Source organism: Pipistrellus kuhlii, unplaced genomic scaffold (genome assembly GCF_014108245.1).
Source record: "Pipistrellus kuhlii isolate mPipKuh1 unplaced genomic scaffold, mPipKuh1.p scaffold_m20_p_11, whole genome shotgun sequence".
In the NCBI taxonomy this organism is placed as follows: Eukaryota; Metazoa; Chordata; class Mammalia; order Chiroptera; family Vespertilionidae; genus Pipistrellus; species Pipistrellus kuhlii.
In genome coordinates, this window is record NW_023425416.1 from 5,984,973 (window position 1) to 6,009,580 (window position 24,608).

Sequence of the window (24,608 nt, forward strand, 5' to 3'; positions counted from 1 at the left end):
CTTCCACTTATAGGTAAAAAATTAATTATGTGGTTCTTAATAGCTAGCATAACCACTGTGAGATTTAGTTTCCTCACTGGTCAATTGGAAATACAATATTAATAGCACCTCTTTACTATTTGTAATAAAAGTTAAATATGACATTCTTATAAAATACTTGTTCTGTGGCACATAGCAAGTACTTAATAAATGATGATGATGATCCCATATAAAACAGAAACATCCTGAACTCAGCCTCATAATTCAATGGGAAAAAGGATGTGAAAGAAGAAGTGAAGTCATTTTCTTTTTCCTCTATGACTGGGGAATGCAAATTATATATTTTCATTTTGATTCTCTTCTTACAGCTTCAGGTATCAAACATGTATCTAGTCATCCACCAACTTATTAACTATTGGGTTTGTACTGGAATTGCTACCCATGCTTGTTCTTTTAATATGACTGGGATAAAATAGACTTGTGTAAGGGCTTAAAGCTTTCCCTTATCTCAGAATATTCCAAGGAAGATTTACTATTTGTCTGGGCTCTATGCCTTTTGTTGTGTGGATCTAGGCAATCAGCAAGGCAGCAACATGACAAGAGGTTAAGGAGATCTAAACTAGGAAAACCAGAGAAGCACATGTGCAAGAAGCGAGTCCGTGGGCACCAATGCACCAGCAGGAGGAGGAGATGGAAACCAGCCAGGGCTGGGATTTGGGGTTGAGTTAAAGAGAAAAGAATAGAGACTGTGAAAAAGCAACTGCAGTAATAAGAGAAACTAATAGCTGGTTGAAAAGAGAGTTAAAGGCATTTCAGGGGTCACAAACTGTACTATCTGTTCCCACATCTCTTTGGGATTTTTTGACAAAGACCTCGATTTATTTTCATTGATTTTTAGATGTCATGCTTATTACTTTGTTAACTGTGACAACATGCTGAGACTGACTTTAGGTAATTTTATATTACTGAAATAACATGTGTTTTCATATTTTATAAATATAAGTATTTATACATTTATAATCAGAAAGAATAATGCCCCCTGTCTCCACCTTCTTTTCTCTCTCTTCCTCTCTTTCCCTCTCTCTCTTTCTTCCTCTATATTTCCCTCTCTCTCTTCCCTAGTAAAGGAACTATTCCATAAAATTGTAAACATCCAGACTTGTCCAAATTAATGATTCACAATTAGGGGCAATTTCACCCACTAAGGGACATTTGGCAAAATCTGAAGACAATTTGGGTTATCAAAACTGGGGGTGTTATTAGTGTCTGTTGGGTAAAGGCCACGGATGCTGCCAGTACCATCCCCCATAACAAGGAACTGTCAGGTCCAGTTGTTTATAGTGCCACAGATGAGAAACTCCCCTAAATTATTAGAAAATATCCTTCCTTAATGCCAATTTACAGTGTGTAATTTGAATAATTCCTCTAATTATAATTTGAACACTCCCAATAATCGTATTTCTAAAGGAAAAACATTCTATATATCAGGTAAGAAACATTAACTATTCATAGGAAATTTCCTTTTATCTTATTACCCATCACAGTAAATACATTTGATAAACTACCAATAATCTCTGGAGACTCCAATTATAATAAACTCAGGTAACTAATAAATAAAATGTCTAATTCTACAGCATCAATTACTTTTGAAATTTCCTTGACAGGAACAAAATGTACAGTGATTTTTATGTAATTTGAATGGCCAAAGTTTTCCAGTAAACTGGCATCAGGGAAGGAGCTGTTGCTCAGATTTGAGAGACAGTGAGGTCAAAGGGAAAGGGCCTGTCTGTCGTCCTAAGCTCAGTTCTAGGTCCTGCGGGGCCTTCGTGAGCTCATGTACTTGAGGGATTCACATCACTTATCTGAAGCTCAACGGCCTCAGGTCAAACTGAGTAGGAATTGGATCAAGTATTCTCTGAGTCTCTTCTGGTTCCCTCCAAGCTCCGAGAGCCTCTCCTGCCTGAGAAATAATGCCTTTCCGTTGACCTTGGAAAGACTATTGAATAAAGTTCAGGTCCGCCTCAAGCTCAAGGAAGTGCTTGTGCTCTTTCTCAAACAAAACAAAAAAAAAATACAAGGAGAGAAAGGAGGACGGTATGGCACACTGCCAATGTTAAAGAGAATATATCTAAATGGAAAGTTAGCATTTTCCCCTACTGAGACAAATTTGGATCCAAATAGAATTTGAAAAATAGTAAAAAGTAGATTCCCACAGAAAACAATGAATCAAAACTAACTAACATCTGTTGAACTACTTTTTTTTTTTTTTTAAAGTCAGGCCAAACCATATTAAACTATGGCTGGGATTTGTTCACTCCCCTTATTCCTCCACGCACACCCCCCCTCTTTCAACAACAAGTAAAATAAAAAATTTTAAACAACATAAAAACAATTTGCATTGACTTCACTATAGCAGAATGTAAAACAAAGCACATCTTTGAAGTTCCCAGCACAGATGGCAGGTCCCATTCTCCCATGGTAGATGTGAAGCAAAAAAGTGACTGAACCGCAGGAAGTTGAGGAGACCACAAATATCTGACACCACAGAAATGGCCCCGAACTACCACTGAGAAACATGAAATACATTAAGTCTATGTATCTTTCTGAAGCAGCCCATTTCTGGACCTTCTGAGGGAAGGTCTTCTTTGAATTTGAACTTGTCGGTACATTGCAATATGTATCAGCAATAGAATGTGTTCTCTTGAGCCCCATGTTGCAGGCGTCTTCAAACTACGGCCCGCGGGCCACATGCGGCCTGCAGAGGAGTCTGATCCGGCCCGCCAGGTTTTTTGGGCAGTGAGCGCAGCCGAGGTGTTACAGTAGGAATTAGTAGTTCATATAGTCCGGCCCTCCAGCTCTCTGAGGGACCGTGATCTGGCCCCCACTTTAAAAAGTTTGAGGACCCCTGTGACTTAGGGGGAAGGATGGGATAGTGCTGCTTTGTTGATGCCTACCACCTGGTTCCCATGGTGACTTGTAGCAGACGTTTGTAAGAAAGCTTCCTCAAGTGTGGAGTCATATTGAGCAAGCTTGTTTGACCTCAACACATAGTTAGAAATATATTTTACATCATTACCCAGTACAAACACATGTGCACACGCACACACACACTCGCAAAATACCAAACTTCCTCTGGTCACTCTTGTGTTTAGATCTGTATAATAGCCCCTCTGTCCACACCACCAGCTCACTGTTCCTACCCCACTTTCTGGGCTTATTTGTCGATGATGTCTACACATCACTCAGGCCGGAAAGCCTGCCCCTCTACACTGGGTCTGATCCCTTGCAACAATAACACAAGCTACATCAGTGCATATAGAAAAGGTGAGCAAACCATGCAGGAACATAATTTTGAATCTCTTGATTTATCTCAGAGCATCACAGAATTTTTTCAGCAAAAAGACACCATAAAAATTATTAAGAGCAGTGGTTGCCAACTTAAGCTTTTTATATATCAACTAGAGGCCCAGTGCATGAAAATCGTGCACTCTGGGGGTCCCTCAGCCCAGCCTGTGCCCTCTTGCAGTCCCAGAGCCCTAGGGAGATGTCTGACTGACAGTAGTTGGACATCAGTGCTGCTGTAGAGGCTGGAGAGGTTCCCATGGGAGCACACTGACCACCAGGGGGCAGTTCCTGCTTTGAGCTTCTGCCCCCTAGTGGTCAGTGTGTATCATAACAACCGGTCATTCAGCCGTTGGATTGATTTGCATATTAGCCTTTTATTATTTAGAATGAAAGCTACAATCTGTACCTAAGTAATATGGCTCAATATTATAGAAATCTCAAGGGGGAAATTGTCCAATTACTTGTAATAAGACTGAAGAAACAAATAAAATTATCAAACTTATATATGATTTCAATTAGAGAAAAATAGAAAGATCATTGAATATACTAGTATCTTCAATTAATGCTGTTTGGTGATTTTAAATCTCTCATATCATGGGACAACTAACTTTTAAGGATTCTTAGTAGTTTAAAAAATAAGCCCAATCCCTTAAATTTTACAAATCTAGAAATTGAGCTCCAGAGATGGCAAGTGGTCTTTCTAAGCCCCGATGGTGTGTGAAGGCACAACTAGAATGAACTTTCACAGCCTAAAACATAGACCTCTTCTCTCCATGCATATATCATTACCTCATCAATATGCTCTGAAGGTGATGCATGATCCAGAACCTCTGTCGGCAGACAGTATAACAATCCAACAAATAGGAATCAGGACCCACTGGACTCACAACTGCAAAGGGTTCATCAGAAACTACAAAGCTTAATTCTACACAATCCTTGGCTTCAAGACCTCAGATTTAATAGCAACTGCATTCATTCTCTTGTTTAGCCTACAACACAGTTCTCTGGGGTAAATGTCATATTATTCTTATTTTGTAGATGAGAAAGTCCTGTTGCCAAACAGTGATTCAGAGCCTGATGTCCCTGTCTTTGTGGTAGATTGAGCAGGTACTTTGAGAACTCAGAGGAAGAAAGGATTGAGTCTGGTTGGGAGATTTTGTAAGGTTTCCTAGCAAACGGGGGTTTGAAGCATGTGATGGATTTCAACCAAAAGAGATTCAATGAAAATACTGGCTAAAGAAGATGAAATCAAAGGGCAAAAGAAGGAAAGTGAAGAGAAAATTCACCTTTGGAAAATATTATAGGTGGAGTCAGACAATGGAGGCCTTGGATGCCACTCTAGGAAGCCAACGGATACCAGGGCATGTTCCATAGAGCACAGTTCCTGTGGGATATTAATAGGTGCTAAACACAGTGTGATATGGCCAGCAGGTTTGGAAAATGCTGGATTAAAAGAGTTTGGCAGGTTCTTTGCTGCAGGACCGCTCGGAGCCTTGAATAAACTAGTGTGCATTATGAATATCCAAAAAGGGGTAAAATTTACAGCATTTCCCAGATTTGTTTATTCACAGAGTATTCATTGTATTATTATTTTTGTCTTATAAAGCAGCTGACAGACTAGTGTTCCATAAATAATACTTTGAGAAACAATGAACGGTATTTGGGAAAATTGATCTGACCACAGTGACAAAGCTTTCAAGAGGGAGGTGAAATGGAGATTAGAAGAGCAGGTAGAAGACATGGTTTGGGTCTTGGCTAGGGGTCATGATTACCTGAAGGTAAGTCTGAAAGTGGGAATAAAAGTTCACAGGTCAATGTGCATGGTAAAAACAAACAAATAAACAACAAAAAAACCAATACATTTTGGAAACAATTGAGAAATATTGGACACAGATTGGGTTTTAGATGATTTTTAAGGACTTATGATTAATCTTAGATGTTATAATAGCAGTGTGGTTATTGCTTAAAAAAATCTTTACATGTTAGAAACATATTGAAGTATTTATCGGTGCAATGATTTACTTTAGAAGAATGCAGTTTTTAAAGAGGATTAGATGAAACAAGAATGGCAAGATGTTGATAAGGTTGGTGAGTTATATTATTTTCTTGGCTTTTGAGTATGCTTGCATATTTTCATAATAGAAAGTTACAAATGAAATCAATGTGGGAGAGATGGGGAGGAAACATTCTTCCCATCTTACCTTGGGCTCCCTGGGAAACTGGCTCCCAGGTGAAGATCTGCATGCCGTGCTCTGAGTCAACTCCTGGACACTGCGCACAGCAGAACTGGCCCCAGGAGGCACTGAACTGCAGGGCAGTCCCAGTGAAGGCCTCAGGCGCTCCAGCTGGGATGGTCCTGAAGGTGACTGATGTCTGGGAACCAGGACTATGCAGACCTCGCCCCGTCCTCCACCCACACACCATGTTGACCCATCAGTGGATTGTGAGCTGTCCCTAGGGAACAGGCAAAACCTAGGACAGTTCCCAGAGAGGAACTCCTGTAGCCAAGATTCCAACCTCTCCGCAATGGAGGTCCCACGAGCCTTATTCCTGAAGGGAAATCTGTGCAGACCCCTCACCCCCATGGCACCCTCCATTCCTCATCCCTAAACAGTCACAACCAGGACGTTTCTCTCCTGTTCTCATGCAGTTGATGATTGTGTTTGTGTGTTGTTCAGTTGGATATTATAAAAACGTGACGTATTTGCATAAAGAGGGCGTGTGCTGACAAGAAATATATCTATTGCTTTAAATTCATCTTGCAAGTGGTTTTCATTGAGCTAGCAGGAAACTAATGTTCTTTTAAAACTTTATTAAAATCATCTGGATATACTCAACCTAATAAAACCAGAGTACATGCCGCTGGACTTCCTGTAGGTTTAGATATAGAGCAAAAAGAAGCTTAAGCAATATGCTACTTTTAAAATTGTATAGAAAGATAGGTTACTGCAGAAAAACAAACAAAAAAAAAAACAAAGTCCTTTATGAAACAGGTTCACACCTCTCACCCCTGCTCCATTCCCGTTGGCGTGAGTGTGTGGGCCCTCGGCATTCCAGGCCACTTGGCCTCTCCGTCCTGTCTTACACATCGGCGCTGTTTCTCCGAAGCTCTGCTCGGTCCTGCTCAGGTCAGGAATCACCTCTCTGTCCAGGAGGGCCAGTCCGAAGTGAACCTTTGCAAAGAGCTGTCCACCCCAAGCTGAAGAATAATTTTGATTTTCTCTTCCAAAGAAGCAAATTGAGCCTTCATTATAATTGGATCCTACTTAATGAAGGCATTGTAATGATTAATTAGAAATAGGAGGGATGAGGTAGCCAATTTTTAATGATGTCACTCATGGGGCCAGGACTCTTTCTGGCGAATTATGAACTTTTACTGACTTTTGGCAAAAAGGGGTCAAATAATTTACACCCTGTTGTTGACTTACTTTAGAAAAACACCACCACTATTCATTAAGGATATAGATTCATGGAAATTTGCAAAAAACAAACAAAACAAAAAAAAACACCCCTCTCCCCAATCCAATATGGTTACATTTGACCCCAGGGCTTTGAAATGCAAAGGAAAACACCGAACACAGTGGGGCAAAACTGTGTGGCAACAGGGAACAAGGAGGAAGTCTTGAATAGTATTATTCTGGCCAACATACACAAGCTTAACCTATGGCCATGTGCATTAAAGATAAGTATTTTCAATATGTGAAAAATTAATGTTCCAGAGCTCTTACAACGGTTGTTTCTTTGTGAAACGGAGCATACAAAATATCTTTAAAAAATGCAACCTTTTGGTAAAAAGATTGCTTCTCCTCTTTTGGCTTATGCTACTATTTGGAAAGGCCCCTAAAGGAATTAAGCAAATGGGCAAATAGTTATAGGAGAGCCAACCAGATTCACAGAAGCGTGGAGATGGAAGTGAGGGAGACCAATTTTTGTTCTGTGTGAAACAAACAAAATGTCTCTTCTCCTATTTTCTTTTCTTGATCTTTAAAAAATGTAAAGGCTCATTGCTCTTTTCTTGGTTAGCAGATTAAGTTTTAAAGAAGGCTCCTCTGAAAACCAACATACCACAAGCCCAGTGAAAGGGGCTCTGTGAGTTATCAGGTGAATGTTGTGTCTGGTGTCCAGACCAAGATAACCAAGCCTCATAGGGCCTTGAATCAATTTAATTTTGATGAATGACCAGTTTAGTAAATATTATTTACATTACTACACAAGTCAGGTCTGTTCCATTCATGTTTGAATAACCTACATGGTCTGCTGTAAAATAGCTTCTCACGTAATCTTCCCAGCCGCTCTCCCCACTGTTAATGCATAATTGGGAGGTAATTAGTAATGAGGGAACTTCACTTTTGAACTAAAAGTGAAAACATAAGTGGACTGTTCAAGAATCTAGAATTGCAGCAATTCTTGAACCACAAGACCCCAGAACTACATTCTCAACAATCTACAGTGGTGATGGTCTCCCAGTTTAAACTTTGCTTCTGCTTTTTTTTTTTTTTTTAATGGCATTCTTAAATACAGAATTGAAATTTTTTCAAGCATAGTACTGTTCTTTAGCACTTCACTCTTATTTGCATTTTCTTTCACTCTTCATCCACATTTATATTGATTTATCCATTCACACACTCATCCATGCTATTGTATAAGTGTTTATTAAGCTCTTAATGTGGGTTGGTTAGTGATTTAGATCAGAGATCAGCAAAGATTTTCCATAATGAACCATGTAATAAAGGATGTAAGCTTTGAAATTTGCCACAACTACTCAGGCCAGCCATTATAGGGCAAAAACAGCCACAGACAAAATGTAAACAAATCAGTCTGGTGGTGTTTCAATAAAACTTTATTTACAAAACAGGCAGTAAGTCAAATTTGGCAGCTAGCCACAGTTTGCCACCAGGCCATGAGGCGATAGAGGTAAACAAAACAGGGCGAATCATTGAACATACTCTGCAATTGAGGGAGGCAGTCAATAAATAGCAAGTAATTTCTGAGCGAACTAGTGCAATGAAGGGGGCTTGCACTCGTCACCTTAGAATCCCTATAGACCACATGTGTCAAACACAAGGCCCGCGGGCCAAATCTGTCCCGCCAGGCCTTGCAATGTGGCCCGCACCGCGCTGTCATCACTGCACTCCGCTGCGTTTCCATCACAATGACAGTTTATGACTGTTCAGTAAACCATTCGGCCCGCGATTTAGGCTGGATTTTAGATTTTGGCCCCTTCTCTGATTGAGTTCGACACCCCTACTATAGACCTTCAGTGAGTGGCTCTGCTCTACTCAATACCATGATGTGAATGTTTCCTAAGGAGCTTCTCAACCGCATCTTTACTGATGCTCCTGGCCTCACAATATGCTGCCAAACCCGCATCTGCCCCATAATTTACTTACTCCTTCCTCTATGTTGTACATTTAGCTAACCCTAATTTATGAGCTTAAGACTAAAGGAAGCAAATAAACCCAGGTGTTCATCTTATAATGAACTTTTTCTAAGTTCTTTGCTTCTGCTTTGGATAAAGAAGCCCAGCAATCCTAGGTCAGGAAAAAGACACAAGTGAGGAAGGTGATGTACAATGTGTTTGCCCCATGCTAAGGAAATTCCTGTTGCTGGTGGGTGTCCTGCATTTCTGGGTGGTCCTGAAAATCAGGAAGCAGAAGGATACAGTGCTCTGAAGGAAGGAGCAGACACATGGGGATATACACTTCCTGTTCAGGGCCTATGTTTTGTTGCCAGACAACAGCCCTCACGATTAGAGCCAAAATCTTGCACAGAGAAAGATCTTCCTGTTCAAACCCATCAAGCACTGATTGATGCTTATTGGATGCAAAGCACAATCTGTGGCCCTATGCTAGTGAGGTAGGGCCATGTCATAAAAGCCCCTTCTTTCCAGGTAGAGACGGGAACCTACAGAGACAGGACAAATTCAAGGCCAACTGAGTGGAGTGGTGAAATATATGGGAGATAATCCCTTATTCCCTCTGCTCGGTGTTCAGCATAGAGAAAGGGTGTTGGACCCCTGCCCCAGGAAGGGAATGTATAAGGCAATACTTCTCTTTCAGAAGTACTTACTCCTCCTTTTCTCCTCCCTCAGGAGGAAGAGTAACCTCTCTGGAAGATAATGTAGAGAAGCAATGAGGTCTTTTTCAGATACCAACAATGGCAAATATATATAAGACTTACTCTGCAGTGGATAGAGCATCAACCTTCAGACTGAAGGGTCCCGGGGTTTGATTCTAGTCAAAGGCACATGCCTGGGTTGCAGGCTCAATCCCCAGTAGGGAGCATGCAGGAGGCAGCTGATCAACGATTCTCTCTCATCATTGATGGTTCTATCTCTCTCTTCTTCTCTGAAATCAATAAAAATATATATTTTAAAATAACTAAAATAAAATACTGTTTTCTCTTAAAATTGTTTCCCAATGAATATAAGCTAAAGACCTAGAGTAACTGAGTGGCATACTTTGGCATGATTATAAAGAAGGCAGAGGGAAACCTTTGTGAATATGTTGATATTCGCCTAATAAATGTTAGAAGTGAATTAAAAAAAAAAAAGACTTACTCTGTGCAAGATACCAGCATGTTCATGTATTTAATCCTCATGACAGTTGCATGAGGTAGTACTATTATTGTCCCCTTGTCAGGGGTGAGGAGACTGTGTCACCAACCCTCTGAGAGACTTGTGTTGCTGCTTAGCTGAGGAGTAGCACAGCCAGGTTTACTCATGCACTTTAACTCTGGGATCTGTGTTCTCAGTTTCTCTGCTCCATGATTTACCTGAGGAAGGGGGTGTTCTACTCAGTTCTTCCATGATACAAGCATTCTTGGGTCCGGGCAAGGTCCAGGCCTTGCTTATACCCTCTCTGTCGCTGCTAAAGGCACAAGAGCAATTGTTTTTACGCAGATATACAAGTATTCTTGGGTTATATGTACCGATTGCTGTATTTGGCAGAAATGTGCAGAAAAACCAACCCATGTTCTTGAAATCAGCAATATCTTAGAGGGTTTTAATTAATTCAGAGGGAATTAATTTCCCCCTGAAACCCTCTACATAATATAGCTATAGCTATAAATACTAGCCATGGTTAAAAGCAGCTAACAAAAATTATGACATACCAGGCGTTGTACTAAGTATTTTAGATATGTGTTGTCTCTTTGCATCTTCACCACAATCCCAAATGAGTAGGTAATGGATGTTATAAAAGATAAAAGAGGGATGAAGTTTTAAGTTATCTTTAGGCTTTTGCTAAATAAAAAGATAATGACTATTTTATTGGTTACATGGCATTAATAAGGCAAACCCAACATTTGATTATAATGGTCTCTGATGTTAATATATAATAATTCTAATTTTCATGTAGTCACTCAATAGTTGATATTTAATGTTGCCTGATAGCATTAAAGGTCAAAAGAATTCAGTACTACCAGCCAGCAAAAAATAAATAACTAAAAGAATGAGATTAGGTAACATATTTCATTTAAAAGTTGATTTGATCTGTTCACTTCTTCCCACATTTTTGTTGTGCCCTAGACAAGGCACTATCATCTCTCACTTGTGCTACTGAAACAGCCCCCACATTGTCAACCACATATTCTTGTCCATGTCAGATTTTCTCCATAACGCAGATGCAGGACCTTGCTAAAAGTCACATCCACTGTCTGCCAGTGGATGAAGACCAAAATTCTCAACAAAACCTAGATATGCTATTCAAACCTGTCTCTGCAGCCTCATCACCTCCAACTCTCATTTCTGCACCAACACTGTGGCCACCTGGTGTCTGGTTCAAGTCCTTGGCTATCCCATACTCTTTTCTTACCTAATTATTGCCCCCTTTCTCTGAAATATTCTGCCATATCTCACTTTTCCCATCATAAATAATCATCCTTCTTAAAGGTTGCTTAAAGGTTGCTTCCTCAAAACTTCTTCCCTCCCAGTTTAAAGTAGTAGGTATACTCTTAGAGTTCCTTACCCTAGCCTGTCCCCATACTTCATAGGACCTATTTCAGTTTGTGTGTATTAGTTCTTGTAGTTACTTGTTTTTTTTGTCTGAGTTTGCCTAAACTAGTGGTTGACAAACCGTGGCTCCTGAGCAACATGCGGCTCCTTGGCCCCTTGAGTGTGGCTCTGCCACAAAATACGGCCTGGGCGAGTCTATTTTGAGGAAGTGGCATTAGAAGAAGTTTAAGTTTAAAAAATTTGACTCTCAAAAGAAAGTTCAGTCGTTGTCCTGTTGATATTTGGCTCTGTTGATTAGTGAGTTTGCCGACCACTGTCCTAAACTAAAGATCCATGAGATTAAGAACCAAGCCTGTCTTGCTCACTGCTCTATTCTCAGGGCCTACCACATGCCTGGCACATACTGACCCAGTGTGTATTGTTGAGTCAGGGCCACTGGTTATGGCTATGCAGGCTGTGTACTGCCCAGCTCCAGGGACACCATCCACATAGATAGCAACATCAATAGTGCTGCTGAAAATGCACCACACAGCAGCCCTTATGGAGCGAAAGGATGAATAAATGAATAAATAAGTAGGTATATAAATGAAACCATTGCTATGGAATTGCATTATTGAGAAAAACTATACTGATGTCCAGTATTTCCTAAAAACTATAAAATCTCATCTGATTATAAATACTATTTTGCACATATGTCACACGGAAGCACTTTTTTTTGGCATTTTATATGCTCTGAATGGGATCTCTTTTACCCTTATTTGAATTCCACATATATTTTTCATAATCTTGAACTTGGCCTACAACCCTCCAGATGCCAGTATTAAGTCCCACTTTGTTTTTGAATTGTACAGGGACCTCATTTTTGACTTGCAGGTGAAAAATAAGAGCTGAAGCTGCATTTCATTTGAGAGTTGAAGTACATTTTTTAATGTCCTATTTTAATTCAGTGAAGCCCTTGAGTAAAACCTGCAATGTACTATAATATGCTGGTAAAATATATGCAATCACCAGGAGAAGATGAAAGTGACATTCAAAAGTAGGTTATAGATCACAGTGCTGATGCTGCGTTAGCTGGCACAGGGGACTCTGGTGACTACATGTCTATTGGAAATAGTAAATCTTAGCCATAGTGCCAATCTCCAAACTTCGCCGTACACTACATTCTGTTTATGATTTCAGACTTCCCTGCAACAAAACCAAGGCATGATTCTTGTTAATGCCCAATATAATAAACTTACAAAAAATAGTGGCTTAAAAATAAAATGGAAATTCTGCATGTATTTGGGTTGGGTGTACATGGTTTCTTAAGACCAAGAATTGCTATATCATCCCCAATATTGGGACCATTTCACTTTATAATTCATATTCCTGTGTTTCTCAAAGAGGCTGTAAGTTCTCCAAGGGACAAGACCTGTGTCTCAAATTTGTCGTCTCTAATTCACACATACTCAGCAGTGCCTTGCATATACACGGTTCATGGGTCTTGATATTCAGAGGATGACAATAAAATTATTAAACTAAACTTATTATTAAACTAAAATAATTAAGCCAAACTTAAAATTGCACACTTGCACACATCACCACATTGGTTTTTTAAGCGAGGATAGCATTAAGTTAGGCAAGTTCTCATCTGCCCTAAAACCTATGAGAGGGCAAATGCCCTGATGCACCACCCAGAGACTCCTTCATGAATGAAGGTCTTGGTCTCCCAGAAGCTGGCAGTGATGCCAGAAGGCAGCTATTGGTTGCTTATCCCCTTTGGGGAAAGACTTCTAAGGGACAGCCTCAGCCAATAACTCACCAACACGAGTGGAGAAAGGTTGGGCCCCCTCTCTCCTACTCAGTACAGTGCTGCATAATGACCCAGCTTTGGAGCTTCCTATGGGATCCACTGAGGCCTTTGCTAAGATTGCAACACAGGCGACTTCTCCCAAGGCCCCATCCTGCTCCCATCCCCCACCCATCCACAGGTATTGATCCTAACAGCACTCCCTAATTAAACTCCTCAATGCTAATATTTGTCCCATAGTGTGTTTTGCATGAAGCACAAAGTATAACCCAGGCCTCTGTGTTTTCCTCCTTTGGACAACCTATTAGCAAATGACATGATTGTTTGAGAAAGGGATGATCGTGGTAGCAGCTGCAGTAGAGGCTTGAACTCACTCCATCTGTGTAACACAACAGGCCTACCTCCCGGCCAGGAGTGACAGGCAGCGTTTCCCCACATGGCATGGGAATGCTGCTCCCAAAACAACATTAGGAACTTTGGAAATTTTGGTGGTGGAACAAGCACACACTTAATTAAAGGCGGTGTCAGAGTTCTTGCATTTTTTAATTTAACTCCAGAAAACTGTTTTTCTTTAATGCCTGGTTGTTGTTTATTTATATCTAACTCCCCAAAATATGCACCAGTAAGACAACCCTTTAGGAAACCTCCTAGGCGTAGAGGATTAAAAATCCTATTATAACAAAATATAACTATTGATGACACTCCAGTACAATTATATTGAATAATGTATTGATGAGGCTCTTTATCACACAGAAGTCAGCAAACTGCAGGCTGAGGGAGGAATCCAGGGCACAGGGGGTGAAATTGGACCCATTCATTCATTCATTCATTCCAAGATTGTCTGTGGCTATTTTTCAGAGCTGAGTAGTTGTGACTGACCATGTGGCCCACAGTCTAGCATTCATACAGTTTGGCCCTTCACAGAAACACTTGGCTAACTTCTTCTCTAGTATAGAGAAGCCTTAGTAATCCCACCATAGTACAATATTATATGGAATAATAAAATATTGTTGAAAGAAGTACTCTGTGTGTACACACACACACACACACACACACATACATATGCACACACACAGACATTATCTCATTATTCAGATGAGAGGTGAAGTTTTGCTTTTTTATATTTTCTATAAGAAACAAGCCTTGCTTTTTGAATAAGAAAGCCAATAAATGCTATTTACCATGTAATTTGTGTTTATCTTCAAAACCATTTAGAATCTGTCATTAGCTAGCTGTCTATAGAAAACTAATTTATTTCCAAAGTCTAGTTAGAGAGAAACCTTGCATGTGTGCATACTGATTTGTTTCACAATCCCACCCCTGTCCAAGGAAAATCTGTAAACAATGCAACTTAGAGAAGTTTGTCCAGCTACTGGATTGAGCATCCAGTTGGCCATCAGAAGTTTAAAAAAAAGAAGAAGCAACAACACCCTAGGTTGTTTTGTGACAGCTGGCTCCATTTGGTAACATTATGCTAAGAAATATAGTTTATTCAGCCTCTGGTTTGAAATGCTTTTTAAATTCTCCCTTAGATTAGATAAACAACCTCCATTTTTCCAAGACAGGCCTTTTTTGCACTATAGAAATGACATAATGGCCAGTATAGTAATGCAGCTAACCATTATTGAGCAATTAAAACAATATTTGTATTTTAGAAAGAGAAGGGAGAGGGAGGGAGGGAGAAAGGGAAAAAGAGAGACAGAGAAGCATGGATGTCAGAGAGAAACATCTGCCTCCTACACTCAACCCAGGCATGTGCCCTTTTTGTGCATGGGATGACACCAAATCAACTGAGTCACACTGGCCAAGGTCGTTATTGAGCAATTTTAAAAAGAAGTAGCAAGATTCATGCTCCTTGCTTTTTTTTTTTATCAGCATCCTCTCAATAAACAGATAAGAAATACTCTATTAATCTATGGTTCAGTTGAGGAAACAGCCTCAGGTAGGTTGAGTGGGTGGCCAAGGGTACCAGCTAACACCTGACTTAGCCAGAAGTCAAGACATCCATCTCTGACTTTAGAATTCTGAGTCCTACTCACCCACCTGTACTGTTCGCTGACCATTTGTTTGTTCCCAAGACACAACAATATCCCCAGCATCCATGTCAGTGGAAACTCAGTGAACATCTTAAGAACATCCAACAGACTCTCTTTGGCCTATTAAACAAGGGCCAGCACGTGGAAGTGGGAAAGGTTCCATTAAGAAGCATTAGACCATGATTGTCACATCTCAGTTTTGGGACAGTATATTCAGAGCTGATATAAAACATGAGCAGACTATTTTTTTTTTTTTGAAAAATCAAATATTATTCTTATCTATAATTATCTATCTATCTTATCTATCTATCTATAAAAGACTAAGTGACATTACAACTGGTTGACCAAACGACCAGTTGCTATGTCATGCATTGACCATCAGGGGGTAGATGCTCAATGCAGAAGCTTCCCCTTGGTGATCAGTATGCTCCCACAGTCAACCTCCTACGGTCTCCCCACCCCAACCCCCCACCTGGCTGGCCCCAATTGGCCCCAATCACCAGCTAGGCCAGAGTACCCCAGTGTTCATGATTTCATGCACCAGGCCTCTAGTAAAAGCATAATATGCTAATTAGACTGAACAACCTTCCGGATGACATGGCTATGACACCCACTGGTGCCAGGCCAGCCAAGGTAGATACAATGCGATTGGTTGGGGGCCTGCCATCACCACATGATTGCCCCACAAAGGGAGGCTCAGGCCACTGGCCATTGAGGCATTCAACTGAGGGGCTCCACAATTGCCCCAAAGAGGGAGGCCCAGGCCACTGACCCAGCAGGCTGTGGTGGGTGGGCGGGGCCTCCCTCTGTGGGGGAAGCCTGGGTCTGGGTGCCAGAGGGAAGCCAGTGCCGGCAGCTGCGGGAAAGAAGTCCAATTCTTGCAGGAATTTCATGCATCGGGCCTCTAGTTTTAAATAACAATTTCAAGAAACTTTTATATAACATGTTACAAACCAAAATTGATTTCTTTACTCAAATAAACATTAAATTTTGTAGAGAAGTTATATTTGCTTAACCTGATATTACATATTAATATCATATAGAAAAATATCAGAATATGATTTATATTTCCATTTTTCCACTTTCTTAGGCATTTTAGGGGCTTTTTTGTTTAACTGTTTAAGTTAAAGCAATAGTGTTATTGTAGGTTTGGCTTAGCAACCATGGATTTGTGTCAATGCTAGAAAATGTACATATATTCACAATTGAACCTTTCCTGTTACTCAACCAAAGTAGAATGGGTCTTTGAGATTTTGAAATTAATATTACTTATCCAAACCAATAAAAAGTCAATGATAGCCCTGCCAGTGTGGTTCAGTTGGTTGGGCATCATCTATGCACCAAAAACTTGCCACTAGATTCCTGGTCAGGGCACAGGACCAGGCTCTGATCAATGTTTTGCTTTTGCATCAATGTTTCTCTCTCTCTCTCTCTCTCTCTCTCTCTCTCTCTCTCTCTCTCTCTCTCCCTCCCTCCCTCCCTCCCTCCCTCCCTCCCTCCCTCCCTCCCTCTCTCCCTTTGTCCCTCCCTTCTTCCTTCCTCCCTTCCTCTTTCTCTCTCTCCTTCTCTGTCTCTCTCCCTCCCTCCTTCCCCTGTCCTTTCTATCTAAAAGTCAATTTTAAAAAATGGTATTTTAAAAGTCAATCACTGACAAATCTATTTTATAAAATTATGCATTTTGTATTTTTCCATTAAGCACAAATATAGAGAACATAAAGCTTGGGTTTAAAAGTGAAATTTAAAAGCTGTCATAATTTCCCCTCAATGTATGGAATTTGAATTTCCATTTAAAATACACTAATAGGTGAATTAAAATAAAATATATTTTAAAACCCTTAAAATGCCATCAGAGTAGACATTTGACAGAAGAGAAACCCCAGATTCAGAAAGTTCAAGAAACTTACCTAAGGTCACACAGCCGTAAAGGAGCAAGGCTGGGAAGGTAATTTAAATATATTAATTTATCAACCCCAGCACTATTGATGTTTTGGAGTGGACAATTCTTGGTTGTGGGGCTGTCCCAGGCACTGCAGGGGTGTTTGGCAGCAACCTTGGTCTCTCCTCACAAGATACCAATAGCTAAAACCGGTTTGGCTCAGTGGATAGAGTGTCAGCCTACAGACTGAAAGGTCCCGGGTTTGATTCCGGTCAAGGGCATGTACCTTGGTTGTGGGCACATCCCCAGTAGGGGGTGTGCAAGAGGCAGCTGATCGATGTTTCTCTCTCATCGATGTTTCTGACTCTCTATCCCTCTCTCTTTCTCTCTGTAAAAAAATCAATAAAATATATTTTAAAATTTTCTTTAAAAGGATACCAGTAGCATTTGCCCTCCAACAAATTATCACACAGATGTCTCCAGACATTGCCAAGTTTCCCCTGCTGTAGAACCACTGCCCTTGAGCTTCTGTCCTAAGCACAAGGCCTGCCCTTCAATGCAGGTCAAGGCCATCCTGCAGGTCAAGATCACACTTGCAGCACACGCTCCCAGCAAGCCTGCCACAGTCTGTGCGCACCTGGGCCTCAGCCAATTTAGTTTCTCCCTCATTTTACTTAGGAAGGAAATGCCGGGCGCCCACAATCTGTGGTGGTTTGGGATATGGACCCAAAGCAAAAATTAATTTTAAAAATAATGAATTGCCCTGCTCTCATTACGAGAAATCTGAGCCAGACTGGATCCATGTGCTAGGAACGAGATTGTTCAAGAGGAAGGGTGGTGGGAAGACTAATTCAAGCTCGGAGTGCTCACCATTTCACTTAGATTTAATTTGATGAAGAAATAGAATAAGAATAGCAAAGTCATCAAAGATGATGGCTTTCCTTTATGACCCTTGGCACCAGAACAAAGAGCCTATTTTTGTGGCTTTTTTGGATTTCCAGAATAAAGGGAATAAAAATGTTTAGGTAATGTTTGGATGGTTTAGAGACTTATGTACATTAGTGATAGGTCAATTAATATCTGCACAGTTCAAAGAGGCAATTATTTCAATTTATAAATCACTTCAGAGGTACAGAGCTGCCATCCATTAATGTGGTTTTTACAAATAAGAGCGCTCATTGTTACGTGTGTTTGTGTGTGCGCGCGTTTCCACCCCTGCAATTCTATCTGGTCTGAATTTTCCGACCAGATCGCATGCCTCTGTGATTATGTATTTTTCTCCTGAGCACTGCCAAGTGCATGGAGCGCTGTATCTGCAATTTGACCCCTGGCTGAGACCACCCTATTTTTCGAGTTCTCACTGTGCTGAAAGATACCACCACACACAAGGTTGCTTCCAGGCCCGGCCTTCTTACATTACACTCTAATTGGGGAGCCAAGACTCCCTGGGGGGTTCCAGTGCCTCTCGGTAATCATTCAAAAAGGGGAGAGGGCCTAAGTGATTTCCAGGCGCAGTGGGCTTCTCTGACACTGTGATAGTTGGTGAAAAGTCTCCAAATAACAACTTGGAGCTTTCCTTTGAAGCAGCACAATAAGCATCTCTTCATTTTAGTTTATTTTTTTTAATTATGAAGTGGCAGCAAAGTACCAAGCATAGTGCTCAACACTTGGGGTACAAGAGTATGCAAGACAATTGCAGTCTGCTGGGCGCAGAAGACAGATCTGGACGTGACCTGCAGTCTGTGAGAGCTGCAGTGGCGAGGGGTAATAAGATGCTGGAGAAGCCCAGACTGGAGAAGGTGTGGTGGTTAGGGAAGCTACCCGGAGGAAGTGACCTTTACCTCAAAGCTGAAGGATGCTTAGGTGTTAGTTTGGTGAACTGGGGTGTTCCAGGCAGAGGGAAAAGGCCCAGAGGCAAGAGACAACTTGGTGATTTCTGGAAACTGAAGAAAAATGGCTGGAGTCTAAAGAGAAAAGAAAAGTGAGGGACAAGCAATGAAGCTAGAGACATGAGGTAGGCAGGATTATAAAACATTTTCCAACTCATGCTACGAGTTTGACTTTCTCCTAAGAGGTGTAGGCATGTGATGGAAATGCATGAAGCTGTGGGAAGTTCTGATTAGATGGATGAAAAGTAACAGGAGGAGAGAGAAAAGGCTGGGGATGGGATGAGGGAGTGGGGACAGGAAGGTGGCACATGAGTCCATCTCAGTGGACTCAGAGCTGGAAAGAAGGAGCATAGAGATGATGCTTAATAGAAATAAGAGAATTTAGTTAATACTAAAAATATCGAGCAAATAATAAATTAACTGACAAACTTTCCTATTATATACTTGTGAGCCAGTGCATGAAATTCGCCACGGTGGGGGGATGTCCCTCAGCCCGGCCTGCACCCTCTCTAATCTGGGACCCCTTGGAGGATGTCTGACTACCATTTAGTCCCGATCCTAAGGACATCCCTCTCGCAATCCGGGACCACTGGCTGCCTGCCCAATTGCCCCTAATCACTCTGCCTGCTGGCCTGCTTGCCCCCAACTGCCCCCCCCTCCAGCCTTCTTGCCCCAACTGCCCCCCACTGCCAGCCTGCTCACCCCCAAACTGCCCTCCCCTCCTGGCCTGATCACCCCTAACTGCCTCTGCCTCAGCCCCGCCACCATGGCTTTGTCCGGAAGGATGTCCGGAAGGTCTCCCAGAAGGTCTTCAGGTCTAATGAGCGTATTACCCTTTTGTTAGTATCCATGGCCTTTCCCTTTGAACTCAGAGTACTTCCATTACAAAAAAGGGACAGTTGTATAATGTAAAATTATATAAACTATATTTATGCCCTTATTTTATTAATTAAAAATCACAAGTATATATTAAGCGTCTCCTACATGCCTGGCACTCTTCTTGTGTTAAGGAAACAGTTGCAGACCAGAGACCATTATGACTTTCAGGGAGGATTTTAGTGATGGAGACAGACAGTGACAGGAATTCAAAGCACAGAGAGTCATCAATACTGTGAATATGAGACATTATAAGATCACAGAGAAAGCCATGCCTGCCTGAAAGGACTGCCTGGGCAAGTGACATTTCAGCTGAGATGGAACACGGAGACGTGAACCCTGAGTAGGTCAGTGGGTCAGGCATTCCAGATGAGGACACAGCCGCGTCCTTGAAGTGTGAATGATCCAGACCTCCTGGGGAAGGAGGGACCACGCAGAAGCCATCACGGAAGGCCATGGTAAGGCATCGGGACACTATCCTGGGGGAAGTTTAGATCTTACAGTCTATCCCTTTTCTGATCAGATGTTATTACATCCATCCCAATAGTGGGAACAAATAGTCCATCTTTGAACTGTGGCACATCCCGGTTTTCAAGGATGAAAATGTTTAATTATGAGATTTCTACTTTCTTCCTTGAGATGATATATTTCTGGTGCAATCCACTTTGTGGGGCAGAACAGACCAGATGGCCTGAGTAACAGCCCTTAGTGAGGGCAAGACATGTTTATGCCTAAAGACCAGCTGCCAGGGACCGGCCCGATGTCCAGGCCCCTTCTCAATGGGAGAGCAAAGCAGTGCTCCATGCTATTCCCATGCTATTCCCCACGTAGAGGAAATGCATTCAGTTGGGAGTTTTGCTATGTGCTGCCTGTTGCCTCGTCAACAATTCAGTTCCTTAATCACAGAAAAAGTGTTTAGAAAACCGAAGCAATGAGGAGAGGAACATCATCAGGAATGAGTGTGTTCCAAGGACTCCCTTGTGCATTACCAACTCTCCTCCTGCATTTACAAGCAGAGGGATGCGGTGCTCGCCTGCTTCCACTGCCTGCTGGCCATTGGCCTCAGTTTCCCCAGTCTGTAAAGTGGGGATAATCACACTTGGCTCTGATTGAGCTGAGAGAAAACTGGGGAAGTGACTGGTGCTCTCCTTGGGATACATTTCCTCACTTGTATTTACACAACAGCTTCGCTCCAGTGGGCTCCGCTTGTTTAGGACAGAATATCAGGTTCACAGGCTCCAAAACACAGCGCTGACACTTCCCTGGAAGCCACCACCCTCCACTGGCAATGGGGGCAGGATGTTATTAACTTGCTTCATTTCATCATCACCAAAGGGAGGCAGTTCATCAAGATGCTGTTTATAAGGAAACCCGTGACATTCTCTTTCTCATGGAAGACTTATCTGAAGGCTCGTGTTTGTCACTGAGGTAATATCAGCATCCAGTAAAATTTAAAAGTGCAAAACAAGATGAGGGTTAAAGCAGAAGGCTGAGAGGGGGAACTGTTGGAGGAATCCTATCTAATAAAGAGGGAATATAGTAATTGACTCTTATGCCATAGCAAATATGGCAGCACACACAGCCAATAAGGAGGGAATATGCTAATTGACTGCCCTGCTCTCAAATATGGAGTTGCCCACAGCCACAGGATGGCAGTGCCCAGTCCCCTCAGCCCCGCCAGGGCAGCAGGCACGCAGCAAGTCTGGGCCCACCCCCAGGCAGGACTGGCCACTTCACTCACCTGCCTCTGGAGTTCCCCAGCCCCCTCAGTCCCTCCAGCCACTCAGGGCCGGCCCGAGGTGCAGGCAAGCCTCAGATGTTGGCTGCCCAGCTGCCCAGGGCTGGCCCAAGGCATAGGAAAGCCTTTGGATAGTGGCTGCCCAGCTGCTCAGGAATACCCGAGGCTCAGATAACCAGGGTTAGCCAAGGCTTATGCTGCCAGCAGTGGCAGCAGCAGAGGTGTGATGGGGTGTCACCTTTCCCTGAACACCAGGTTGCCTCCCACCTGAGGGCTACCAGACTGTGAGAGGGGACAGGCCAGGCTGAGGGAGCCCCCACCCCCACCCCCACTCCAGTGCATGAATTTTCATGCACCGGGCCTCTAGTGAAATTATATTTGGCTCATCTCTGCTAAGTTACATTATGTTATTATGAAAACATTATCATGGTATTACAAAACATTTGTGAATGTACCATTTAAAAATTGTTTGTATTCTAGGCATTATTTCATCACATTAAAATGGGGCATGTTTACAACTTGTGGCAGAGATGTTAATAGCTTTCAGCATTGAACTGCATTTATTTTGAAATTTTTCAAATAGTTCGTTTTTGAAGAAGGTATCTTCAGTGTAGTTCTTCCCAGCTTTTCCTTCTGAAGTTATGTTTCATGACAGCCCATCTCAGTAAACAGAGGCAGTGGGAGGCCCTGTGACGCTGAAAGAAATGCAGATGGAATTGCTGTGTAATGAATGGCTAAGGTTGCTAAGACTACACATGCAGGGAAATGTACTCAAGAAAATGACATTGTGTTTCTCTGGAATTAGAAAGACTGGGGTTCAATTCCCACCTCCATCCCTTACGGTGATGTGACCTCAGGGCAAGTTACATACCCTTCCTAAGCCTCAGTTTCCTTATCTATAAAATGGAGATAAAAACAATGGAATCTAACTTATAAGCTGTAATTCAATTTAAATAGTATTAGGTCTAGTAATAATTAATGTCATTTCTAATACTTTTTTAAATCGAATTTATTTAAACAATACAACAAAATTTAATCAACAATATAGTTGCCGTTGTTTTCTACTACTTGTGCCCAACGCTCAGGAAGCATTTTAATCCCTCTGTTGTAAAATTCTTGTGATTTTGATGCAAAAAATTCGGTCAATGCATTTTTGAGGCATTCTTCATTATTAAATTTTTTTCCAAGAAGAAAGTTTTGCAAAGAACGAAACAAATGGTAATCAGAAGGAGCAATATCAGGAGAATATGCAGGTTGAGGGAGAACTTCCCATTCCAACTGGCGCAGTTTTTCAGCAGTGATTCTTGCAGTATGCGGTCGTGCGTTATCGTGGTGAAGAATTACGCCCTTCCGATTAATCAGCGCGGGTTCTTTTTCTCTTAAAGCTTGGGCTAACCTTTCCAATTGGGCACTATACACTGCACTTGTAATGGTTTGGTTAGATGGTAAAAGTTCATAATGAAGAATTCCTTTAAAATTCCACCAAACACACAACATCACTTTTTTCGCATGCAAGTCAGGTTTTGGCGTGGACTGCGGAGCCTCATTTTTGTCCAACCATTGAGGCTGCCTTTTCAAATTAACATACAGCACCCATTCTTCATCTCCAGTAACAATTTGCTCTAAAAACGGCAAACAGTTTTGAAGAGAGAGGAGCGAACTGCAAATTGTGACTCTTTGATTACGGTTGTTGTCGGTCAACTCATGAGGAACCCATTTTCCAAACTTTTGGACTTTGCCAAGTGCACGCAATTGATTGAAAATTGTTTTTTGTGAACAATTTAAAGTTGTCACAAGCTCTTGTTGGGTAATTTGAGGATTTTGCACCAAAAGAGCTTGAAGAGCTTCTTGATCAAAATTGGACACACGGCCTCGACCACTCTTGTCATCTAACGAAAAATTTCCCTCGTGAAATTTCTCAAACCAACGCTGGCATTTTCTGGCGCTAACTGCATCTTGACCAAGAGCACTACAGATGTTTTTTGCAGCCTCACTGGCTTTTCTTCCTAATTGGAACTCGTAAAGCATGCAGTGCCGAATATGCTCTTCATCCGCCATCTTCTTAGCCCTAGTTTTGTAACAAAAACCAAACCAAACACAAACTTTTTCAAGCAAAACTTGTTAACTGCACTTCACACGTTCTGTAGATACCACGTGTTTGAAGGTTATGTCAATACAAGTCAACACCAAGCAAGATTTTAAACGAATGTTTAAAAACGACATTAATTATTACTAGGCCCGATATAAGCCTCAGAAGATGGCACCTGATACTTAGTAAGACTTTAAAAAGCAGCTTCCAGTTAATAAAAAAAAACTTTCCCTGTCAAGTGTTGGGGGGAGTTAAAGCCATTTAAACACAGGCACAGTACCCATTCTAGATCTTACCAAGTACCTAGAGCACATGTGTCAAACACAAGGCCCGTGGGCCAAATCCGTCCCGCCAGGCCTTGCAATGTGGCCCGCACCGCGCTGTCATCACTGCACTCCGCTGCGTTTCCATCACAATGACAGTTTATGACTGTTTAGTAAACCATTCGGCCCGCGATTTAGGCTGGATTTTAGATTTTGGCCCCTTCTCTGATTGAGTTCGACACCCCTAACCTAGAGGAAGACAGTACTATAGCAATTTGATAGGAAGAAAAGTCTGTTACTTTTAGTAGGCTGCTTTACCAACCCACACTTTTTTAAAAAAAATGAATATTCTTATTGATTTCAGAGAGGAAAGGAGAGATAGAAACATCAATGATGAGAGATTATCATCAATCAACTGCCTCCTGTATGTCCCCTACTGGGTATTGATCCTGGGCCTGTGTCCTTGACTGAAATCAAGCCAGAGAGCCTTCAGTCCGCAGGCTGATGCTCTATCCATTGAGCCAAACCAACTAGGGCACCAACCCACACTTTAAATTCCTCATTCATAAAATAAAAGATTTAGACTAGAATCAGTGTTTCCCAAAAGTAATCACTCTTACACAGCCTTCAAAGTTTTAGCCATGGGGTGTGTGTGTGTGTGTGTGTGTGTGTGTGTGTAAATATAGGCCTGAAAAGAATAAAGCCATATGCATAGATATTCAGTATACCTGTAAATGTTAAATAAATCTGTAATTTAATATAGGCATATTGGCT

General features: G+C 41.7%; 1 long non-coding RNA gene across 3 annotated transcripts in view; it reads right to left on the minus strand.

Moving 5' to 3' along the window:
* LOC118715042 overlaps positions 1 to 24,608 on the minus strand; it is a 260,489-nt gene that overhangs the window by 93,470 nt on the left and 142,411 nt on the right. The window contains exon 4 of one of the 3 annotated variants that reach the window (XR_006741063.1): positions 21,856 to 22,177. The exons of the other annotated variants lie outside the window; for them this stretch is intronic. This is a non-coding gene — a long non-coding RNA (uncharacterized LOC118715042). Of the gene's footprint in view, positions 1 to 21,855; positions 22,178 to 24,608 lie in introns of those variants that run through there. 3 annotated transcript variants of the gene reach the window in all.